This window comes from Sinocyclocheilus rhinocerous, unplaced genomic scaffold (assembly GCF_001515625.1).
Source record: "Sinocyclocheilus rhinocerous isolate Xijiao unplaced genomic scaffold, SAMN03320098_v1.1 scaffold140, whole genome shotgun sequence".
Classification (NCBI taxonomy): domain Eukaryota; kingdom Metazoa; phylum Chordata; class Actinopteri; order Cypriniformes; family Cyprinidae; genus Sinocyclocheilus; species Sinocyclocheilus rhinocerous.
In genome coordinates, this window is record NW_015642053.1 from 140,347 (window position 1) to 147,873 (window position 7,527).

The 7,527-nt window shown below is 37.3% G+C and overlaps 1 long non-coding RNA gene across 3 annotated transcripts; it reads right to left on the reverse strand.

Annotated features, from left to right (window-relative positions):
• Positions 1 to 521: 521 nt before the first annotated feature.
• On the reverse strand, positions 522 to 6,790 carry LOC107755419 (uncharacterized). Of its 3 annotated transcripts, none has more exons than XR_001641692.1 (5): positions 6,770 to 6,790; positions 6,515 to 6,602; positions 6,131 to 6,273; positions 3,423 to 3,694; positions 522 to 771 (listed from the first exon to the last, which is right to left on the reverse strand). It is a non-coding gene; the product is annotated as an uncharacterized LOC107755419 (long non-coding RNA). The 3 variants fall into 3 exon arrangements; XR_001641693.1 differs by lacking the exon at positions 522 to 771 and adding an exon at positions 3,258 to 3,276; XR_001641694.1 differs by lacking the exons at positions 522 to 771; positions 3,423 to 3,694 and adding an exon at positions 5,049 to 5,490.
• Positions 6,791 to 7,527: the final 737 nt, after the last annotated feature.

Here is a 7,527-nt window from a genome sequence, read left to right on the forward strand (position 1 = left end):
TGAAATTTTCAGTCTGATCTCAGACTTTATACACACATATCCCAGTATTAACCTTCAATATTACACATACAAGTATCTGATCATCTCACCTTTAAATCCAACCCCTAACATTCGCATTTAATGAAAATCTGATAAAAATATATGAGGTCATCACCCTATGTCCTATCTTCCATTTATAAATAGAAATTAAAAACTTTTATCTTTAATTAAAAGGTTAGTTATTACCTAGAAAAAAAAGTCATTTAGTCTAACATATTTGGGCTTTTGATATAATTTGCTTTTTGCAGCTTTGATTGCATCCCAGAGCTTTAAGCACGTTTTAACACAATGTTAATGGAAATCAAGCAAACGCTTTAGTAATTGTATCTCAAATGCAACAGACAGAGACACTCAGTCTAGAATGATCTCACTGATGAAGGCCTGTAAAGTAAATATTGGTGCCGAGATTGAAGCGTCTGCCTAATGGAGACGGTTTTTATGACCTCTCCTAAAGGGCCAGGGCAATACGAGGGCCTTCCCTCTCTCTGTCTCTCTCTCTCTCTTTCTCAGATCAAAGCGATAGCTTGGTTGGTCTCCAGGGTCTCATTGCTCTTCCAGAGTTGAAGCAGCTCACGGTGGCTCTGATTGTGGTTAGTGGCGCTGGAGGGGAGAGCAGATAAAGCGGATCTATCTCTCTATCCCCCCAGGATCAGCTTTGTCACCTGGGCATCAATACATCCCAGCAGCCCCTATGTCACTGTGGCTCATTTGAATGCACTTGATGTGGGAAAGCTGGAAGGCAGATTGTAGATGATTAGTCGAGACACAAAAATGAGAATTAATCTATACATATAATAAAAAGATTGCTTTTTGGTCAGCCAAGTCCTCTTATCTACTAATCCTGACAAAACATGCTCCACAACTTTACCTGCCAGTAGTTAAATGTTGCCATACCAACAATTTCTGATTTATGATATTAATTTATACATTTATATATCAATTTATGATATTAATCACATACATGTATTTTCTTACCACAAATTGACCATTTTAGTACAATTCAAAATATATATACAATTTATCATAACTCTATCTATCTATCTAATTTCCCTTATTTTAAAAAGGTCCAATTAGTAGTAATAGTAGAAATAGAAATAAATATATTAATACATTTATTTATTTATTGAACTGAATGCAATATTAGCATGTTTTTGTAATAATTATTGTATTATTTTATATTTTATTTAGTTATTATTGCATATTTTTTGTAAGTGTTGATTTTTTTTTTAACCACTGGCAAGAAAATAATTTTTTTTTATATTCACAAACATTCAAAATGTGTAAGAAGTAGGAGAAGCTCCCTACTATGCAAAACCCATTCCTTGATTCATAACTTTAATGTCTTCAGTCTTATAGCCTGGTTTGTTCCAGTACTCAAGAATAAGATTTTGTTTGGATATTTTCCAGGCTTGAAAACTAATGAGAAAAGACAGAATACTAACTGTTAATTACTGCCAGCGCCACAGAAATCTCCTCAAGGAGTAAAATGGAAACAAACATCAAATTCAAAATATATATACAATTTATCATAACTCTATCTATCTATCTAATTTCCCTTATTTTAAAAAGGTCCAATTAGTAGTAATAGTAGAAGTAGAAATAAATATATTAATACATTTATTTATTTATTGAAGTGAATACAATATTAGCATGTTTTTGTAATAATTATTGTATTATTTTATATTTTATTTAGTTATTGCATATTTTTTGTAAGTGTTGATTCTTTTTGAACCACTGGCAAGAAAATATTTTTTTTTAATATTCACAAACATTCAAAATGTGTAAGAAGTAGGAGAAGCTCCCTACTATGCAAAACCCATTCCTTGATTCATAACTTTAATGTCTTCAGTCTTATAGCCTGGTTTGTTCCAGTACTCAAGAATAAGATTTTGTTTGGATATTTTCCAGGCTTGAAAACTAATGAGAAAAGACAGAATACTAACTGTTAATTACTGCCAGCGCCACAGAAATCTCCTCAAGGAGTAAAATGGAAACAAACATCACATTTAATACGCTACATATAATTTGTGGTATAAAATAAATGGAAAGAAACATCACATCATATTTGCTGGGCCTACAGACGCTGGTAGCTGACAGTTTTCATTAGCGAGAAGACAGACGTGCAGATGGATGGGAGGCAGGGGAGACGAAGGAAAATCTCTGCAAATACCAGACTCTTTGCATACTGTAAAAGTTGAAAAAAAAAACATACAAATCTACACAAAGGGATCACAACGGCTTGATAATGGCCATAAAACAGCCGTTTCCATGTGGGCTGAAGCATTGTAAGCAGGTTATCTGGATGTTGGGCTGTCTGAGGGGTGAAGAGGGCTCCTGGCTCTATTGTTATACTGCCTGAAGGAGGTTGGGAGGAAAATCAGCTTGGAGACCAACGCATCTGATTAACAACAGAGACAGACAGCAAGCACATCTAGACCTCTGCTTTCCCTCACGCATGCTGTCAAACATATAACGTTTATTTGCACTCAGCATTTATTCAGACACACACACACACCAATTTAATGTAAGCAAAAGTGAAGAACTAGCATGTTTGAACATGTTAACTCTATCAAACACAATGCTTAAACAGCAATTTTAAGGGTTAGTAAACATCTGTCCCTGTGACAGACTGGGCCTAGTAAGTGGGAGGGGTTTGTCATCCATGATTGACAGGTGACAGGTGAAGAGCCCATAACCAGACCAGACAGCACACTGATCATGGCAAACAGCCAATAACACTCTGCAGTGCTTCTTAACTGGTGGGTCACAGCACTAAAATGGGTCACAGGTCTGTCTAGTCGGTGGACAGCAGGAATTTGCAATCAATGTTAAGCTTATAATTTAGGCTAATGTTGACTTCATGGAAATATCAATACAATACATGTACAAAATGCTGGTACTATGTTGGGTCTGTAAAATCATGATGCAAACCCAGCATGCTGGTGTAAAACACTGGTACAAAATGGAAATATTTCATTTCAACGTGGCATTTAAAAACAAAAACAGCCAAGTAGAAAAGACTGTATACTATATACATAAAATATTTTCGCAAAAAAAGTGAAATATTATTATAAATTTAAAACAACTGTTAATTAGAATTCATAATTTAAAAAACTTTTCTACTTTAATATCTTAAAATGTAATTTATTCCTGTAATGGCAAAGCTGAATGTTCCATTGCTCCAGTCTTCAGTGTCACATTATCATTCAGGAATCATTCTAATATGCTGATTTGGTGCTAAAAAAAAAAAACAGTTGAAAACTTAATTTTGTACAATTATTTTTAAAAATCGTACTTATTTTGAACAGTTGTATCACATACATTTTAATATGCTCAGTGTTTCACATTATAGCAGTCTTCCAAACAGTCATTATAGTGCTTACCTCGGTCAAATTCATGTCTTTCTCTTTTCTTCCAGGTTCAGATGGGACAAGCACAAATTGCTCTGTTTGGCCTGAATCTGCCATTCCATTACCCTTCAGCCCCTTTGGGAATGGACATATCCATGCTCCTCATGACCTCTGACCTCTCTCCATCAGGACATGGGGGTGAAACACGGGGGTCTCTTTATGGTCATTCCTTACTCTGAGGTCCACAGGGATGTCACCCTGAGATGTTCTTCTACTGATGTTTTTCATGGCTACTCTCTGGAGAGCTGCAACAAATCGTGGTAAACTAATGGTATATTCATTTTTTTAATGGCAACAGCTGGAATGCAGGGGGTAAAAGACCATGACACTTAATTGCTAGAGAAATGTGTTCCTTCTCTATTTTTAACAGTTTTTTTTTTTTGTCTGTTTACAAATCTACATTGCCTAAATCTGAATTAGCTAAAAGACTGATAAACCTTATATGGTCTATTTCGTAAAATACCAGAAGATCCTTCTCATGACCCCTCACTAAATTTAAGATGCTGATAAACTCATTTAGTGAAGGATTAGCTGGAAACTCAACACGGTCTGATTTATTGTCAGGCCAGCTACCATTTTTGTCTCCACATTGGTATGGGAGTCAATAGGAGTCTATTGGATGCGGCTGGTGGTCAGAGAGCTCAAGCCAAAGAGCCACTGATTTACCGACGGCTCATCGACTTTGTTTGGGTAAATGCTTGAGCAGATCATCTGGTGTCTGTTCACAAATCGACATTGCCTAAATCTGAATTAGCTAAAAGACTGATAAACCTTATATGGTCTATTTCGTAAAATACCAGACGATCCTTCTCATGACCCCTCACTAAATTTAAGATGCTGATAAACTCATTTAGTGAAGGACTAGCTGGAAACTCAACACGGTCTGATTTATTGTCAGGCCAGCTACCATTTTTGTCTCCACATTGGTATGGGAGTCAATAGGAGTCTATTGGATGCGGCTGGGGGTCAGAGAGCTCAAGCCAAAGAGCCACTGATTTACCGACGCATTCATCGTCTTTGTTTGGGTAAACGCTTGAGCAGATCATCTGGCTAGGTTCACATTATTCTCATAGTAATATCCTTGTCTAGCAAACAGAAGTAAGCCCATTTCCTGAAAATCAATACCAAATGTACACGGCAAACTGAGAAGGAAAAAAACAAAAAACAGAAAAAACATTATGACATGTCTCAGTAACTTGGGGATAACACAATACTTGTCCTATGAAACACATTGCTTGAGGGCAAACAGCATAAGATAATTAATAAAACCATACATTTTTTTTCCAATTGTGCAAAAACTGAGACACAGGGCATTAGTGTGGCACTAGACAGCGATATCCCTAGCGATATATGGCCCTGAGAAATTTAACTTTTTTTTTTTATTATTATATCAGTTAATGCATTAATGTTATCAGCACCAAAATACTAAAATAAAAACTAAGCATAGTACGAAATTTTTTTTTTTAACTTGTTATAGTTTCTGTAAACGCTATAAAGAAAGAAAGAAATGAAAAACAAATGAACAAATTAAATTGACCAAATAAATAAAATAGAGCAAAAAAATAAAAACAGAACAAAAATAGAAAATTCAGTGGCTTTTAGTGCCTTGGCTTACTCCTGGTAGCCCAAACACTGATTAATTTAGCAGGTTGAATAAATGTGGCTGTTCGTGTGTGCTGACAGCGAAGACGGCTGGATTTTCCAAAAAGTGGACTCCACTAAGAAAGTGCAAGGCTTTTTTGGCTCTTCTGCAGATTGAACAAAGGTGGTGTGGTGGGGCAATGGTCTGTTGCTTTCTTGTGACCCATGAAATGTTTTACAAAACACTTTCCTATAGCCGGCATGTCTACTGCAGTTATCCAGGTAGCTGCCCTTGATTACAAGGACAGATGCATCCCAATTAGCATGCCGGTCCGATTAACACGACCACCTGTACTTGAGAAAACAGGGCAATACCCCTGACTAATTGTGGATGGGCTTTTAAAAGCTGGTCCAAAAGATGAGTCATCCAGCAGCTTGATCCAGTTCAGCTCACATCCCGCTGCAATCAAGAACATTGAAACCTAAAGAGCCAGGAAGCACTTGGGAACAACTGCTTCCATGAATCCCTGCAGTGAAGTGCAGTGGCCAAATTAATCTCTTCATCTTCTCTCTGGACATCTCTTATCCTCTTCTGTCATAAACTTGGCCGTGCTAAAGATTTACGATCACGTCTTCCTCTCTCTCTCCTATGCTGCTATTGAGTCTAATTACTTTAATGTTTAAGCCTCCACCATCTTTTTCAGACACACATTTTCTTAGTTCCATGAACCAAATGCCAGAAGAGGCTAAGAATAACACTCCTCATCCTACATTTTTGAAGGGATGATATGTGTCCTCGCATCATGGATTTACTTCAAGCCATACAATAATGAACTAATTTTTCTTCTAAACACTTGCATCTTTAGAGATCAGCTGGCAAATCTAGACTATGAGCTACTTAAGCCTCATTTTAGCCACAAATAAACCTCAGTAAATGATCAATGACATATCAAAATATCAGGGACTATTAAATTCAAATGCAGCACGTAAATGGAGACGTTTTATGTAAAGACTTTGAATGGGAAGAAGTTTGTGACCACCAAAAAATGGCTACTTATGTGACTTAATTTGGACTCAAATAACGATATATATAAACCCACCTGGTTTGAGGAGTTTACAGTGGTTTTAGCACTTTTTTTCTCTCCAAATTGTCTGAAGGCCTTCAGAACACATCCTTGGGCTGTCACGGTTCTCCACAGGGCAGATTTTCCCCGAGCTGCAATATGCAAAATCCATGTGATTCCTATGTGCCAGAGATGAGACAATATCAGCAACCTTAAACTCTTTGACAAGATTGGGAGTGTAAATGGGTACTTTCTACTTCAAGGACAATTTTATCACCACCCATCCAAAGAGCAAGGTCAATTATTCCCACTAGAACATTTTCAAGGCAGTTTTAAGAGTGTACCTAAATAATAATATTCATGAGAATTGCTGTAAAATATTTTCTGGTCTTAAAGACTAAAGTTTGCTGGCTGACTTACTTTACATTTATGCATTTGGCAGGTCCCTTTATCCAAAGCGACTGCATCGCATTGAAGGTAAACAGTTTTCAATCATTTCATGCATTCCCTGGAGGAATTCAAGCTTAAATCTTAGAGTGTAACAAGCAGTCCACTGAACGGCAAGTTGTAAGAACCCAAGTGCAGCTTTTATTTAACAAAGTGAAATCCAAAATACAAACAAAGACTTGACTTGACTTGAACAGACTTGACTTGACTTGAACAAACTAGACTCACCGACAGCAGGTTACAACATCATAAAGCTAGACAAGGAACAATGGCAACATGAGGGCTATTTGTATCAAACACTAAGGGACACATGATAAGAATCAACCAATGAGCAAACAGAACTGAGAGTCACATGACAGGACAATAACCAATGAGGAACAAGACACATAACTAAATCAACCAATCAGAGCATGACACATACACTAGGCAGGATAACATAAGGTGCGTTCGACTTCATGCAGCACTGAGCAGACCGATCGGCGGCTGACTTGAAGCAGTGCATGCCGACTTGAACCGGCGCCACGTCACTGTCAGGTGTGGCATCAAAGTACCGCGATAGCGTTTTGAGAGTAGCCGGCTGACTCAGCTGGCGCAACTTTTTCAGAGCGACTGCAGGAGTGCTGATGACGACACAGCTGTTTCACGATTGGCCAAATTCACCCCATGACAACAATGATTGATCGCCGTCTGTAGCCGTGCTTCAAGTCGAACGCACCTATAAGGATCAAGGGAATCACATGACAGGAACATGAAACATGGCTAAATATCAAAATAAAAGACATGAAAACCTAAACCAGACACAAAACCCAAACCCCACGTTACATAGAGCATGGTGCTAGCAACAGCAAGGTCATGGGTTTGATTCCCAGGGATTTTTTAATGTATTTATCTTGGCTAAATAAAGGATAAATAAAAAATCCTTGGGAATCAAACCTATGACCTTGGTGTTGCTAAGGCTATGCTCTACTGTTTTAGTTTAAGTTTGA